Source organism: Eulemur rufifrons, chromosome 2, assembly GCF_041146395.1.
Source record: "Eulemur rufifrons isolate Redbay chromosome 2, OSU_ERuf_1, whole genome shotgun sequence".
NCBI classification, from domain to species: domain Eukaryota; kingdom Metazoa; phylum Chordata; class Mammalia; order Primates; family Lemuridae; genus Eulemur; species Eulemur rufifrons.
Genome location: NC_090984.1, coordinates 81,314,751 through 81,332,399, shown reverse-complemented (window position 1 = coordinate 81,332,399; position 17,649 = coordinate 81,314,751). Strand labels below are relative to the sequence as shown.

The 17,649-nt window shown below is 47.4% G+C and overlaps 1 pseudogene; it reads left to right on the top strand.

Annotated features, from left to right (window-relative positions):
• The first annotated feature begins 14,530 nt into the window (after window positions 1–14,530).
• Window positions 14,531–17,396, top strand: LOC138398406 (uncharacterized; annotated as a pseudogene).
• The last annotated feature ends 253 nt before the right edge of the window (window positions 17,397–17,649 follow it).

Here is a 17,649-nt window from a genome sequence, read left to right as displayed (position 1 = left end):
AATGGGACCTTAGAGTTTACCTAGTCCCACCTCTTTCCTAATTCGGGAATCTTCAAAGTTCTGACAGACACTTTTATGAGAGGGAGAACACAATGGCACAAAACAATTCATTTTCTTTGGATGACTCTTACTGTAGAGCCGATTTTCGTATTGACTTTCTTATACTGAAATCTGCCTCTCTGAAACTTAACCTTAACTTTTATTTTGCCTTCTGGGGTAACCTAGAATGCAGCTATTCCTTCTCTATAGCAGCCTTACAGATGTTTGGAAAAAAAAATTGCTATGAGGCAGGGTGGTGTTGTAGCCAAAGCACACAATTTGGATCGTGGTCAAGTCCCAGATCTGCCACTATTGGTTGTGTGTGATTTTGAGAAAGTCCCATAACCTCATCTGCAAGTACAGATAATACCCATTGTATACAGTGGTGTGATGGAGCCAGCTATTGAGTGTATCTCTTCTCATCTTTGCCTTCGGTGACCTCGCAATGCTCTCTTGAAATCGGTACTGTAGGAGTATTTACACCATGGAAATTGGCACATGCTGCCAATGAGGACTTTTTGATGGCTTTTTGTTTTACTAGCATAGTACTAACCATATTTCAGTTTAGTTGTAAGAATCAAATAAGTCAGTACAAGTACATATCCTTTGTGAACTGTGAAGACTATGGAAATAATAGATATTTGTTATTTTAATAGACTGTCACAAAATAGTCCTCAATCAGTCACACTCCAGAATTCACACTTTTGTGTGGTCACTTTCCACATTGTACTGGGCTGGTCTTATGACTCGCTTGGTCCAGTAGAATGTGACAGAAATTATGGGCCTGGGCATTAAGGCCTGTTACCAGCCACCTTCACTCTCTTGCTGCCTTGAGAAGCCGTGAAGCTGGGCTAGCCTCCTTGAGGATGAGAGGCCATGTGGAGAAGGAAGATGAAAGAACACAAGGAGAAAGGTGAAGCTATCCCCCAGACATCCCAACTATCCCAGCTGAGGCAGCAGACATGTGAGTGAAGCCATCATGGCTCCTCTAGCCCAGTGGATCTGCCAATTGGCTACAAATGTACCAGTGAGCCCAGTCCACACACTACACCGTTTGGGGCAGAGAAACACTCAGATTCTGCTCAGATTGCAGAACTGTGAGCAAATGAAGGGTTATTGTTAGTTTAAGAAACCAAGTTTTAGGTGTGGCTTGTACACAATGATAGATGACTATTACAGTCATTATCAGGCCCCTCCAAATCTTCTCTTGTCCAAGTTAAACTTTCCCAGATCCCTGGATGGCATCCAGGTCTTCTTTGGGATGGGCTCCATTCACCAGTCCTGGAGGGACGTGATGCTCACGCCAAGGGCCCCGAATGTGCAGAGGTTAAGGGACACTAGATAATCATTGTAGTTAGAGAGTGAGCCAGAGCTTTTGGCATTCGCAGCTCACTCTATGAGCTCATTCTAAGCCTTTGCATTCAACTAAACCCCCCAGGCTGTGAAACTAAGCCCTCCCATCCTGACATCTTTTTAAAATCTAAGTACAAGGTTTATGGTCATCACCATTAAACTTATCTTTTCACTGTCAACTTACTTCAGTTTTTGAAAATCTGGACTCAAATTTGCATTTAACTTTTGCAACTATAGCATTTCTTTACATGTGCACATTCACCCTCACACCCAAACACCAATCCATCCAAACTCATGCATATCCAAATACACACAAACACATATGCATATAATAAAAGGCAGAAACTCACTTCCGTTTTCATAGTCATGGCCCTTCATGATCAGTCTTCTGCCTTTCTTCCTAGCCTCATCTCGTCACTCCTTGATTTGGTAGCAAGAACCACAACTCTAGTGACTTAACCAAGTAGGATTCATTTTCTCAGGCAGCATGAAGCCCAGAGGGAGGGAGTCCAGGACTGGAATAGAGGTTCCATTATACCATCAGAGATCAGGCTTCTTCTGTCTTTCCATTCTGCCTTCCTGTGCATCGTTCTCATAACTTCAGTGGCTGCTCCACTCCTAAGTGTTGCATATGTGATCCCAGCAGGAATGAGACAGGAAGGGAAAAGGGAAAGAGAAAAAAGGCAAGTGCCACTGAGTCTGTTCCCTTTTATCTGGAAAATAATAGCTTTCCTGGAGGCCCTGCCCAGGAGACTTCCACTCACTTTCATTGGCCAGAACTGGGTCCCATGCTGACCCCAACTGTTAAGGAAGCTGGGATGTGAATAATTTTAACTGAAAAAAAACAACTGAGGTTCTGTTAATAAATAAATGGAGACTGAATAATGAGCAGGGAACTAGTAGGGTTTGCTGCATTCTCCCACATATACTATAAGTTGTCATGTTTGTATACCCAGATACATGCTAAATTTACTGAAGAAAGGTTATAGAAAATGAGGAGACATGGTAGGTTGCAAAAATAACCACATAATACTCCCACTCCTGTATAAGCAACTCTTTTCCATGGGACTTTGACTTTCCTCCCATCAGGAGTCTATTTCTCCACTGCTAAAATTCGGGCTAGACTTGTGACTTGCTTTGACTGGTAGAATGCAGCGCAAAAAAAAAAAAGTTATGTGACTTCCTAGCTCACACCTCAACAGGCCTTTCAGCTTCCATTCTTTTCCTCTTAGAACCCAGTGCTACACATGAAGGATCCCAGAATGGCCTCCTTAAGGATGAGAGATCACACAGAGAGAAACCCAGCCAATAGCCAGCACTGACTACCCGATGTGTAAGTGAGGCGGCCGTCTTTGACAATCCAGCCCCATTCAAGCCTCTGGGTGACAGTGGCTGCAGAAGTAACCCCAGGAAAACCACCCTGCTGAGCCCAGCCCAACTGGCTGCCCCACAGTATCATGAGGAAAAAAAAAAAAAAAAAGCTGCTGTTTTAAGATACTAAGTTTTGGCATGGATAATAAAATAGATAATTCATTTGTGGAGTACAAGCAGAATGGGTGATATTTTGCAGTAGTATTGGATCCTGGAGTGACCCAGATCTAGTTTTCAAACTTTGTTCCTAGGAGCCCTGCATGGGGGGTAACAGGGAGGCCAAAGGAACTGCTCCCCAAACTCCTGCCCTCACCCCTTCCAGGGCAGCTTGCCTTCATCCATTTTGCAGATTTGGAGTCTTCATAAGATTTTATTTTTAAAAAAAGTCGAATAACCATTCAACTGGATCATCTCTAAGTTTCCTTTGACTCTAAAATTCAATTACCAGTTATAGAGTTTCATCTGTCTGTGTGGTTGCATTCTCCCCACCTCTTTGTTTCTTTTCCTTTGCATTTCATCTCATTCACCACCACCACATTTCAGCAAGAGAGCACTTGGTGTTCCTTCAATCACTTGTACTGATTCACCTTGTACCCCAACCACCCACTCTCCTACTCAGCATTGAACCCTCTCTCCACCGTTTGCAATCTTCCTTAACAGGGAGTGGGGCTTGAGATTTATCCCAAAACACCAAGGTCTAGGAGAGGTGGCAGGGTCTGTGTAACTGTTGGTACCAACTAGATATGGTTGTAAGTGTGAGCAGAGGGCTCTGAATGACACTTGCTCATGAGAACCAGGGTAAAAGTTAAGTCTGTAATGGCTGACATTTTCTAGAGCTTTCCATGTGCCATGAGTCAAGTTAGATGATTACTTATCTCACCAAATCCTAACAACCCCAGGAGATACGCCTTATTCTCTACAGATGAAGAAATTGAGATTCAGAAAAGACACCTTGAACCAGAATATCTTTCCCAGAGGTCATTTCAGATCTCAGGTGTTTTTGAGGGAGCAGGAAGGCCAGCAGATGCTGTAGCCCATAGATGACCCTAGATGCTCCTGAGATAGTCATACATTATTTTCTGCCTAGATTTCTTTCTCTGGGGAGCCACTCTTCCCTCAGGAGATACGGTATAAGTGGGGTTGTTGGTCATACCCACTACCAAAAATGAGCCACCATCAGAGTCTCTCATCCAACCTGACAATGGTGATTGGCCCAATAGGTGGGCACATGCAGCCCTGCATGATGTCTATGCATGTCACACTCTGTGAGTCCAGTGGCTGCTTCCCTAGAGTGTGCAGTGCAAATCTGCGTGACCATATTATGGGGATACAAGCATGGACTCTGTAGCCAGACTTCTTGGCTTCAGTTCTGACGCCATCAATTAATAGCTATGTGGCCTTGGGAAAGCCACCTAACTTCTCTGGGCCTCACTTTCTTCATTTGCCATGGCAGTAATAATGGCACCTAATTCATAGGCTTTTTAAAATAGGGATTAAAGTGAATATTTGTGGCCCGCCTGGAACAGTGACTAGCTATACAAGTGTTTGATTTAAAAAGAAAATAGCCTGCAGCTCCAAGGCATATGACCCAAGTGAGGCCAGTGTCCTTTCCTGGGGTTGATTTTCAGAAGTGAAGACAGGAAGCTCTTTTTTTCTCCTGGGATTTCTAAATTGGGGCTTTTGGTGGCCATGATCCTCACCACGTGGCAAAGGCATCTCTGCTGAAAGAGAATGAGGCCAATGTGGAAAGATACACAGAGATAAGCAGGAAGGAGAGCTGGAGAGAGTTCTGGTAGGTGGAGTGGCCACTTGCTGTGGTTCCCACAGTTTTTTCTTCTGTCCCATCGCTACCCAGGAATCCTTCCCAGCTGCATGAGCCAGTCAGCTCCTCTTTTTATTTTTGTTTATTTCTGTCCCTTGAGATTAAAACAATCCTAGCTAATCTAGATGCCTTAGATCAGCTGCAAATTCAAATGCCCACAGAAGTCAGGGAGATCAAGTGTGGAGAATCACTTTTGATGGCCGTGGGCATATAGAGAAATCTTTCTGTACTATAAGGAAAACAGCAGTGCAAGTGCTCAGTCAGTGGCGCCTGGCCTCGGGCAAGGGCTGTCACGGAGCGGTGGAGTGTGTGGGGAGCTGTCGGGCACGCGCTCTGTCTGAATGGCCCAGCCCATTTGGCCACAAGAGCCAATTTAGCAATACCTTCTAGTTTTGTCTCCCCAAAGGAAGCCATAAGTCCGTGACTGTCCCAACTCACAAATGTTGGATCAAAATTTTCTGCAGTATTGTTCAACACATCTGCAGCCCGAATGTGTCCCCAGGGTGCCCAGTTATCACTGCAGTTGGTCCAGTTCCAGGGTTTCCAGTGGGATGGGGAACTAACCTAGGAGTTGAAACGGAACCAGAGCCCTGCGACTCCTGTCTTGGATGCAGCCTCTGACAGAGGGTTTCTGAATTCCCTGTTTTACCTCCTGCATCACAGCTGGCCCCTGTGTAAAGGCATTTCCCATGGCCTGGTGGACCTGTCCCAACCTCCCTAGTGCCCTAAGCTCCTCTCCCTGGCTTCTTGCCTCCGGGCTGTTTTTCTGTGTGTGCGGTGGGGTTGGGGGGGGAGGGGCACGGGTGGGCACTGTTGTGTGGTTGTGGTGCTGATAGATGAGGACTGTCAGCCGAAAGCAAACCCACAGCAATCCGATGCTCCATTTCTGCTTGGGTTCTTATAGCTCATGTAGCTGGAACCTGGGCACTCGGGACCCACAGCAGGAATGTTAATGGCCAATCAGGCAAGTGACAGAGAGGCAGGCTTTTCTGGAAGTCTCTGAGGATGACCCCTGGGGGCAGCCTTCCAAGATCTATCCTTCTGTCTTGCTGAATCTTCAGCCCTGCTCTACGGAAGCATCACTGCTTAACACGGGACAGACTGAGGGCAAATGCCAACTCAAATGTGGGAGCAGCAAGTTGACATTTGGGACTGACTTAGAAAGTTCTTTTCCTGTACTCTTCCTTTGGAAATTAGGAAGAGAAGCCCCTTGTGATGCTCCAGCTTTTGTGAAGACAGGAGGAACAGCCAAGAAGTCATTATTTGAGAGAGATTCCAAGAGTTTTGGAGGCAGGAGTTATTTATTATGTGAAAATGAAAAGAGACCCTGAGACTCCTTGCAGACCGAAATGAGGTGGGAGAACAAGCAAAGGGGAACCACAGTAACCCCCTACCCCACCAGCTTGGAGAGCATGAAGAGAGGGGGAGAGCAGGAAGAGGGGGAGAGCAGAGGGTCTTCCTTTGAGGACCCAACAGCAGCTCTGCCAACTTCATTCACCTGGTGACTCTGGGAGCTGAGGCCCAGAACCTGACAGGCCAAATGTCCTTGAGTGGTCTCACCAAGACTGTAGTCCTCATTTATCAAGTTAAGTAGCTTCTGGGATTCCAAAGATCTGCAAATGCTGAGACCAGAAGAGAGAGCTCAAGGCTGCATCTGGGACTCCCTAAGGTTTTGCCCGAACTTAGAATCAGCAAGGAAGTCGGCACCTGGGTTGCAGGCTGTCTCTCTGCCCCTTCTCATCTTGGTCGGTGTTAATCCATCACACAGAGCCTGGTATCAGTAGGTGCTCAAAGAATGCTGCTGAATTGAATGGGAATAAGACACACAGGAAACGAATTCATCTGTCCTCTCAGTATGCGCTTATCTGAGTGGCTCCAGAACCCCCACGGGTATTCCATGTGCAGCACTCCTGGCGTGATGCCACTCGGCACAGCGCTGGATTTGTGGCCCTGCAACTGGAACAGGAATGTTGAGCTCTGGGAAAACTGGAAAATTAAAGATAAGCCCTGAAGGACACAGAACGTTGTTGCTGCTAAGGGACACGGCTTCGCATGGGATTCAGGCACGAGTCTGGGAAGGTGGACCCCCCTGCCCACCACAGTTTTAGGGATTTCAGAGTCGAGGAGGATGAGCCAGCCAACAATCTAGAGTCTTAATCCCTTGCCATCTGTAATTCCAGTGATGTCTGCCTGCTCTGTCTCATGGCCAGCCTCTCCCAGGGCCTCCAGCTGCCTTTTCTTTGATCTTCACCATCTCACTTTTTGTCCCCTGCCTTCAGCTCTGCTGGCTTTCTCTGCTTTTTGAGACAATACCAATCCCCATCCCTGGACCCTTAGCTTCTGCCCTGCCGCTCTTTCTCGCCCCCTATAACTCTGCCCAGTGTGGGTGTGAAGACAGTTGGATCATTGGAACTGCACCTCATAGCTTATGCCTTGTCTTAGTCCATTTGGGCTGTTATAACAAAATACCAGAGACCAGGTGATTATAAAGAACAGAGATTTATTTTCTCACAGTTCTAGAGACAAGGAAGTCTAAGATCAAGGCACCTACAGATCCAATATCTGGTGAGGACCTGTTCCTCATATAGCACCTTCTTGCTGTGTCCTCACATGGCGGAAGAGGAAGAAAGAAACTGATGCTGTGTCCTCACGCAGCAAAATAGATGGAAGGGCAAGGGGGCTCTGTCGGAGCACCTTTTTTTTTTTTTTTTTTTTTTGAGACAGAGTCTTGCTCTGTTGCCTGGTAGAGTGCCCTGGTGTCAGCTTAACTCACAGTAACCTCAAATTCCTGGGCTCAAGCAATCCTCCCGCCTAAACCTCCCAAGTAGTGTAACTATAAGGCATGCACCACAATGCCCAGCTAATTTTTTATATTTTTAGTTGCCCAGCCAAATTTCTGTCTATTTTCAGTAGAGACGGCGTCTTGCTCTTGCTCAGGCTGGTCTCAAACTCCTGAGCTCAAGTGATCCTCCCTCCTTGGCCTCCCAGAGTGCTAGGATTACAGGCGTGAGCCACTGACCGCCCAGGCCATCTGACCTCTTTAATAAGGTCATTAACCCTGCTCATGAGGACTCCACCCTCATGACTTAATCATCTCTTAACACATTCTGCTGGTAATTAAGTTGCAACATATGAATTTTGGGGGGAACACATCCAGACCCTACACTCACAACACAGATTTCTGGTTTCCAACTTCAGCTGAGTCCTCAGATCCTTTAAAATGGCCAGTGACTCTTGGAAGGAGGGACCTGAGATGCGGATGAGAGAAGTGCTGGGAAGGAGGGGTTCAGCCAGATGTGGGGGGAGAGGGAAGGTGGGCGTGGTTAGCAGTGTCAATGCCAGGAAGGGCCATGTGGAAGGAGAACCCAGGAGAGGCAGCTGGGATTAGTCCTTAGTTCATTGATGGACCTGCAGGGCTGTTTCTGCAGAGGGTGAGGGCAAAAGCAGACTGCAGCAGGCTGAGTGGGTGAGAGTTAAAGAAGTAGACAAGTGAAAAGCGACTTCCTTAAAGGCATTTGGCTGGGAATGTAGGTGCAAGTTTAACAGCTTGAAAGCAAGTGAGGTTGGGGGTTTTGGCAGCAGATAAACCTGGAGTTCAGTCCCAGCTCCACCACTTGGCAACTGTGTGAGCTTGGGAATGTCACTGAACTCTACTCAGCCTCAGTTTCCATATATAAACGCAGAGAATATCACTAACTTCATTGGGTTGGTGTACAAAACTCTACTTTTATTCGTTTTAAATTTTATCTTCATTTTGACCCATCCTTCTGGCCTTCCAGATTCCGTTCCCCTGGCCCCAGAGGAGGAAGTTACATTTCAGACCTGTCAGGTGACTCAGCCCCACTGACACAAAGAGTCTTTGTTAGTTACATCCAGGCATCTCTGACTTCCCTGCGGATGATGTGGGACTGTGCAACAATGCTTACGGTCCTTTTTAATGCCTATGAGGATGTGCAGGGACACGGATGCTAACCTGGGCCAAGGATGTGTAAGGCTCCTTTGGAGAAGTGGGTGCCTCCCTGAGGAATTGAGACATTGCTCTCAGAAACATCTGCTTTCAAGTCCAAAACCACTCTTGGGAAGTGAAACTAACCGTATAGAAAAGGAGATGCTCTGGCCGAGCACGGTGGCTCATGCCTGTAACCCTAGCACTCTGGGAGGCTGAGGCGGGAGGATCGCTTGAGATCAGGAGTTCGAGACCACCCTGAGCAAGAGCGAGATCCTGTCTCTACTAAAAAATAAAAAAATAAATAGAAAAGGAGATGCAAATACAAACCCTTCCTGATGGCAAATGGAGACAAGATTTCCAGATGGCACCTATTGGTGCTCAACAGACGTTGAATGTGAAAGGATGAAATACGAGTGTGAACAGTTTTGAAGCCCCATTGATCCAGGCGGGTTTGCTGGACACAGCAAACCTGTTGCACAGGGTGGAGGAGCACTACCCTGGAGTGCAGGGGTGGGGGCTGCTGAAGACACAGACTGGAGGACATGGGTACCCAGAGAGCAAAGAGCTGCCCTCAGTGTCTGATGGCAGAGGATCGAGCTCTGGAAATCTGTGGTCTTTCCCCAGGTCTTCTGGCACCCTGTTTTACTCTCCCATGGGCATTTTATCCTGCCCTCTGTCCCTCACTCATCACTTCTTCTGAGAAAAATTCATGCGAAGATGAATTCAAAACAGAAGAGCCATTTTGAAAAGCCAGATGTTTCACTCCATTCCTGAGAAAGATTTGCTGTAAAACCAGTTCTCAGGAAGCTCCATGTGATTCACAAGATATTACTACTTCCAGCAGCACAGAATGCGAGGGAAGGAAGAAGCTGGAGAGAAACAAATGTAGTTGTCTCACCTTGGAGAGGGCTAAACTGAGGCAGAGGCTCAGCCAGGAAGGAGGAGGTGACAGGAGATAAACATAAGGCACCACTACTGCCGCTTCCAAGCAGAGTTCTACCCATGACTTCCCGCTGGTCCACGTGAACTACGTCACATGCTCACCATCCTCTAGGAGTCAGCTGGGGCAGTGTTCCCCGACCTTTTTGGCACCAGGGACTGTTTTCATGGAAGAAAATTTTTCCACAGACTGGGGGGGTGGCGTTTGGGATGATTCAAGTGCATTACATTTATCATGCACTTTTATTTCTATTATTATATTATAATATATAATGAAATATACAGTTCACCACAGGTTGGGGACCCCTGAGCTAGGGGATTTGGAAACCAGCTGCTTCAAAAACATATACAATTGTAAATGTAGGAGACAGGACACCCAGATTCTTCCTCTGATTATTTTTTGCTTTTTTTTTTTTTTTTGGAAATTGACATGAAATAAACAGTCTTTTGAAAATAATTTGTATTTTCTCTATTAGATCATAAACTTTTTGAGAGCAAGGGCTCTTTTTCATCTCTGAGAACCCTTCACAATTCTTAGCACAGTCTCTATACATAGCAGATGCGAAATAAAACCTTAATGATGATGATGGCTTTTCTCACCAAGAATGCTGAGGCCCATATTCCACTAATATTTTCTGAGCCCCTGTCCTGTACCAACCAGCACTTTAAGCACTTTGCAAGTGTTGACTAGTGAATGGGGAGGTTGAGTTTCTTTCCTAAAGATAGTTTGTCACATGGTTGTTAATGACCTGCCAATGTGGTGTTCGGAGAATCCAGTTACAGTTCTCCTGAGCTGCAGAAGGAGCTCTGGGATCAAACAACCTTGTGTGGAATCCCACAGTTCTCTTATTCATAAACCAACCCTCAATATCGACTGGTAGTGAAACATATCAAGAAACGCTTCCCACTTGAGCTTTTCATGAAGAAAGCTGCTATTGTCTAATCTTAGCTGAGACGGGATCAAGTAGGGACACAGCTCCCTTCCCTGATCTCTGGCTCCTGGAAGTCTCCTAAATGTTTCTGAGAGCCTAATACCATTGTAAGTCCAGCTGTTCCTGAGGAGTTGAGAGGGGATTTGAGGCCTTCCTCCCTGAGGGGGGTGATGATCTGAATGGTTGGGACAGATAACAGTGGGGAAGGTTTCCCCAGGTGGTCCCAAGCCGTGCTCCCAGCATTTATAACAGGAGGCGTTTTTACGGATATGTCTAGAGTTGATGATTCTTTTTCCCAGTGGCCGCCTTTGGCATCACTAGCAGTGGTGCTATTCCAGTGAGGATTTTTGCTGTGGCACATCCCGGGGTGACCGGACGTGGCAGAGACTCTTAGCATCTCCCAGTAGCCATTCTACTCTTCCTCCTTAGTGAAGGGCCCCAATATTTAGCTGGCACACAGAATAAAGGGTGCCTTTTCCAGCCTCCCCTGCTGGTCCTGTCTTTGTGTTCTAGCCAGTGATGTAAGTGAAAGTGGTGCGTGGGCGTGGGGAGAAGAGAAAGTGGGGAAGGGAGCAGGGAATATGTATGCCAAATGCAGAGGACGGTAAGGACCGTGAGAACAAATGGTAAAAAGATGCTGGTTCATGACAACTTCATGGAGCTTAAGTCCAGACTTCATTTACATGAGAAGGAAATAGATTTCCATCTTTGTTTAAACTGTGTGGGGGTTGAGGTCATTAAAAGCTGAATCTAATTCTCACTGGCACCCAGGTAGGACATGAGGTTGCTTGTACCACTGAAGTCAACTTGAGCCTGAAGGTTTGAAGTCTTCTGAAAGTGGAGCACTTGCTCCAGGAATGATTTTCCAAGTGGTGTGGGCTGGGATCCAGATCACTAATCCTCATGGCGGCTGTTGAGAAACTCTGGGAAGGGAGTGGGGATTCAAACAACGAAGGGATCCTTGGGGAGAAAAACCTCACTATGGTCTAAAAATTCTGCACTGCCAGAGCAAGTCTCTCAAAGTCTCCTTCTCAAGGACGTGTTGCTAAAGCACAGTGGAGACAGATTACATGGTTATGATGGAGGGGAGGAGGTATGGTTTTCATAAAGAGGGAGAAAATAGAAGGCAGAATGTTACAGACCAAGCCTCTCCGCCTAGGTTTTCCTGTTCTTTCCCCCTGCCTCTTTTTTGTTCTCCTTTATCTGAAGAAACACATCTGTTTTGATTGCTAGAAGCCAATTTATACTTAAGCCAATTGGTGGCCAGGTCTCTTTAAATTGCAGGTGAGCCTGGGTATGGTGGCTTGCTTGAGGCGGAGAGTTTGAGACCAGCCTGGACAACATATCAAGACCCTGTCTCTACAAAAAAAAAAAATTGCAAGTGATATAATGGAAACTCCAATTCAAATGGACTTAGGCCATAAAGAAAAAAATATATATATCAGCTCATATAATTGGAAGTCCAGGAGCTCCATACTTTTCACACAAAGGGTAACAAGATGGCCATTGGCAGCATATTAGGGTCCATGTTAGCAAGCTCCGTGGAAAGCCAGACACTCTTTTCCAGTAATTATAGCAAAAATCTTGGGACTAATTCTTATTTGACTAACCTGGGCCACGTACCTGTCCCTGAATGCATTGTTCATTGGCCAGGCCTGGGAGTCTGGGCGGGGCAGCCTCACCAAAGCCATGAGCACAGCTGGTAGGGGAAGCACAACATGCCAAGAAAACTCAGGACAGTGCAGAGCAGCCAAAACAAAGAGTTTCTTTTCCCTATTACAAGCAGGGGCACCTGGATTTCACAAATCCTGTCCAGGAGGCAAATCTGGCTCACTAATCTCAGTGTTCTTTATTAGAGAGACACATGCGGAAGTAAGACAGGAAGGGAAACCAGAGGGCAGGGAGGATGGGGCCTCTAAGGGTACAAATTCAGTTTCTCCCAGACTGAGCACAAGGAGGGTCTGGGTTAGGCCCAAAGAGATGCTTAGGGTGTGGCCACTTGCTGTGCAGCTGAGCAGGGGCCTTAGAAATATACAGAAGAATGCCTCCTGAACCATAATTTCTTCTTTGCAATCAGGGCACAATCTCCCTGGATGCCCGAGTTGGATGTGTAGAGCAATTAGGCAGGAGCTGAAGGGCCTGTGCCCGCTGCGTCCAAGGAGAACCCCGCTCGCTGCGGTTCCAGTGCAGCAGGACATGCAGGTAGATCTCCCTCCTCAGGGCGCTCAGCTGGGAGGGGGGCACACAGCTGTCGGCAGGCACCACACCCCACCCCGCAGTGCCCAGGTATCAGAAACCACAGGGAAATACCTAGGTGCCCCGCCTCAAGGAAAACCTTGCGGTCACACACAGCCAGGAGTGCCCTGTGTGTGTCTGAAAGTTGCCCCAGCCCAAATTTACAGTTACAAGGATCAGAAGGGCAATCTCTGGCCCCTCCCCCCAAAAAATTATACCCACAGTTACCACTAGGCACAAGGCAGGGCCTTCACACGCCTCTCCCATCTCACTGGCACCTTAGGAAGGAGGCAGTCTTCTTGTCCGCATTACGGAGGAGGAAGCTGAGACAGACTGTGGTTTAGGGGACTTGCACAAAGTCATAGGACTCTTCATCACTATGACATCTTCCCCCTTAAAATAAAAATGACCAAACCTACGTCACCAGCACCAGTGTTTGTCCTTGTGAAAGAGGGAAAACAGGCCGGGGCTGCAGCAGCACTGTGCCTGCAAAGCTCTGCAGCCTGGAGAGCACACTGGGTTCACTGCCACACACACTCGCCGGCCTGGCACTGCCTGCCTCATCTACGAGCGCAGGGCCCCCGGGGAGAGTGAAAGCTGAGCCAGCGTGAGATACCTGTCCCTAGACAAGGTGGTACCGCTTTTCCCCCTTCTCCCTGCCGTTCTGGGTACCTGGACACTTGGGATTAGAAACTGGATTGAGAATTTAATTTTTGTGCAGTTTGGAGCTGAAAATTGAGGATTGGGACTTTGAGTTTATAGCATAGCCTTTTCTTACACCGTTTCCTAAAATCAGTTAAGATTACAGTCATCTCCCAGAAAAATCAGGACTGAAGACCTTCTTAGGTCCAAGCTAGAGGGGAGAAGATATGTTTCTCCTGGAATAAACCAAAAATAATTCTTATTTTAAAAAATCAAGACCAGAAGTCTCTCAACATTTAAACTTTACAGACTAATGGAATCTGAGCCACAGGGTTAAACATAACAAACAACATACAGTAACAAACGTTAAAGACATTATAACACAAAAGCATCAGAGCAGCACTAGAAATTTTGCTGGGGCTGCCATTTAATTAATGCAGGTTGAACATGTGGCTTTGGTTACATGCGGTTCCAGGCCAGAGGCAGGAAAGCCAGTGTGCGTGGGAGAGCCAGGAGGAAAAGCTGCCAGTGCAGGCCATGGAGCGAGGGAGTGCCCTCCCCCAGCGCCACCTTGACACTCCGGGTCCAGCGGCCCCATCTTGGGACCCATCCTCCCACGTCACTCCTGCACCGATCCCACTTTTGTAACGCTGCACTTGCAAGAGTGTGAGCTTCTTCAAACCCTCAGTGTGGCCTTATTCATTTTGGAATCTGTGGCGGGCTTGTTCAGAGAATGAATGAATGATAAAACAAATGAATGGAGAGAAACAGAGAAGGGCAGGTCTAACCAAGGAAGCTTATTCCTTCCTATAATAGAAAATCCTTGATGATACTGGAGAGAATTGGCTGAAAAAAAGGTAATAATTCTTTAACTACCTAAGTTATTAGAAAAGATGAGAGGGTGAGTCAAGTTCTTCTGATTGGAAGAAGCAGAGACCTGCTAGGTTCCTTTAAGCATCATGGGGTTTAAAGCCACTTGTGAATAAGAAAGTAAGGAAATAGTTGAAGGAGGATATTGAATGTTCCCAATACAAAGAAATGATAAACGTTTGAGATGATGGATATGCTATCCCTGATGTGATCACTACACATTTTGTGTATTGAAGCATCACTATGGACCCCGTAAGTATCTACAATTATGTGTTGATTTAAAAAATTAAATTTGAAAAACCCACTTCATATGGTTAACATGTGAATGAAGTAAAATATGGAATAGATGAGAAACAAAAAGTAAGGACCGTAGACCAAATGATGGGTTTGATGGCAACCCAGGAAAAGCTACACAGCTCAGCCTATTGGAGGAACAGGAGCAACGGAACCCGTGTGGAGCCCGACAGAGCCCAGGTCATAGCTCAGGAACCAAGAGGTCCTTCACGATCAAACACAGCTCACCAGCAGCACAGACTATCCATCGCACCTCCACGGTTGGCCACTGGGACAACTTGACTATTCTGTCTCTGCCGCTGTCCTCCTGCTGCTGTTTAAGTGCCTGCTGCTTCATGGCATCCAATGCATGCTTTATCTCCATCTCTTTTACTACCAAGTATTCGCTCTAAGTCTCCTTGTCAATTTTGCCAAGACACAGAATTTCACTGTCTGGTTGGGCTCAGCCTTTGTTTGCTGGCTTACCAACCAGGAAGGGGGCTGCTGCTTGGGGCAGGTGCATGGCCACAGTTCCTTCAGCTGTGCCTGGAGTGGAAGGTCATGTGCATGACTGTGTGTGTGGGCAGAGGCTCTGAGCAGGGCTGAGGGCATAGCCATAGCAGGCATCCTGAGGGCCAGATCCCTGGCCCCAGATCACAGGCACGGCATGATTAAAACGTGAGGCAGGAGGGGCAGAGATTACTTGGAGTAACACATCTAGTTTGCACACTTTTGACAGTTCTGGCTTATTTCTGACAATCAGATTTCTTTCATTCTGCAAAAGTGGAGAATATATAGCCTGAGGTTCTCCTGATGCCATGCGGATGCTCCAGAGGGAACCACTTGGGTCAGAGAGTCAACAATGGGTGCCTAGTGTTCATTTCAAGCTGATAGGAGATTGGTGGGGACTATAGAGGGAGATGGTGAGTACGTGTCAATGAATGAAGTAATGCACTAATGAGGGAATGTGCAGGGTGACAAATATGCTTCAGAAGAGGATATGAGACCAAAGATTTTTGTGCGCTCAGAGAACAAAAAGGAATGCTGAAGTAAGACTGCAAGGTTAGGCCAGGCGCGGTGGCTCACGCCTGTAATCCTAGCACTCTGGGAGGCCGAGGCGGGTGGATCGCTCAAGGTCAGGAGTTTGAGACCAGCCTGAGCAAGAGCTCTACTGTCTCTACTAAAAATAGAAAAAAAAATTATATGGACAACTAAAAATATATATATAGAAAAATTAGCCGGGCATAGTGGTGCATGCCTGTAGTCCCAGCTACTCGGGAGGCTGAGGCAGGGGGATCGCTTGAGCCCAGGAGTTTGAGGTTGCTGTGAGCTAGGCTGATGCCACGGCACTCATTCTAGCCTGGGCAACAGAGCGAGACTCTATCTCAAAAAAAATAATAATAAAAAAAAAATGTCTGGACTCTAATTAATAGTAAATAATAAGTCAAAGTCGCCTACCCCTAGGTAGCCAGATGACTCTCAGATAGGCTTCTTACACATTGCTTTAATTTAATATTGAAAGGACGTTTTGCTTTTTTCTCCAAGTTTTTATAATTCTTCTTAACAGAGAAAACTCAATAAAATTTTGCTTCAGGGTGTATTAAAGAAGGGCAAACAATCGTGAATGTGGGGGGCGCAAGGACTGCAGGCACCAGGGGCCTCTGCCTGGCTGGGCAGCTCACCAGCAGAACGACCTGAAATCTCCTCTCCCTGGATCTCCGTGTCCTGGTCAACAAAATGGACTATTGAACAACACGATTGGCAGGACTTCGTCCTAAAGGTCATTTTCAAAATTAAAAAAAAAAAGTACCACTTCCCTTTCCCCACTAATCCTGAAAGAGAAAAAGAGGAAGGGGGAAACAGGCACACGGAAAAAAATTATGCGCAAACGTTCCCGGGCCAGGAGAAGGATGTTTTGACCGCTGCAGAGACCAACACCCAATCACGCATCTTTCCCGGCTGGTGGGGAGAACGGAAATGGGGCTTGGCCTGCACTGAGCTTGGTGGCGCTTATAGGCTGCGCTCCTGTGGTGGAGCGCGGGACAGGAGTCACCGGCAGGCTGGCAGTGAATTTCCCCACCAGCATCACACTTCTCTGAAAAAAGTCAAATTGCTCTTTTCTCTTGGCCTGCGCTGGAGTGGCGGCTGATTATCTGGCCGCAGAGCTCTCGGCTCGCCCCAAGGGAACCCACCCAACCGCTGTCGCTGTCGCTGTCGCTGTCGCTGTGGCGCACCGGCGCCTCCTCTGAGAATAAAGAGAGGCTGCTCTCCTTACTGAACACCCTTTCACCTCCCAGGGAAAGGGGGACCCGTGGTTCAGGCCTAAGAGAAAACTCTCAGTGCTCAGCCAACATCAGCTACTCGAGAAGGAAAATGACAACAGGCGGGTGAGGGGAAAGCACCGTCCATCCTTCGCGGCTAAGACAGTGGAGACACCAACGTCCACAATCTGCAACTCAAAGTCCAGAGTGCCAGTGTGTCCCTGCTTGTGTCAAAACAGAAAATGCCCATGGCAACTGGCAAGTGTGGCCTGAAATGGCAGCGTGTGCTTAACAAAGTAAGGGTGGCTCATTGACACAGCCCTCCCCTGGGGAGATCTGGCCGGGCAGCCACCTGTCGGTCAGGCCATCCCTGCCCGGCCGCTGGGCGTCCGCGTGCGACACGGCGGCTCGGGCGCGGGGAGGAGTGAACACGCCACTCTCCATCTCCAGAGTAGATGGAACAGTGAAACCCTGCCCTCTGGCTGCTTCTGTTAACTCTAACTCCTATCAGATCCGCAAAAGCCAAGACTTAACTCTCTCCAGCGCACAGGCATCCCGACAAGAGAAAGCAAGGAGCCGGGGGACCAAGAAGACACCAAGAGGTGTCTGAACCTGCAGAAAGGGCTTTAAAACACAATGCTGAGCACGTGTCCAACCACTGCTTCTTAATGGGGTGGGGGAGTGGAGTGGGGAGCGCTGTGGGCATTTAGGCAGGACAATCCTTTTCGGGTTAGGAGGGGGCTGCATTACAGGAAGTGTAACATCATTAGTCTCCCCATGCAGTAAACGCAAGTAGTGCCTCTCCAGCTTTGTGACAACCCAAACACCCACCACCTATGTCCAAACACCCTGTAGAGAGTGAGGTGTCTCCTTAGGTTGAAAACCATGGTTAGATCATTTCCTAAAATATGTTCCAAAAGACATTATTTAGTTCCTTGGGATATAACTAGGTGTTACATGAAA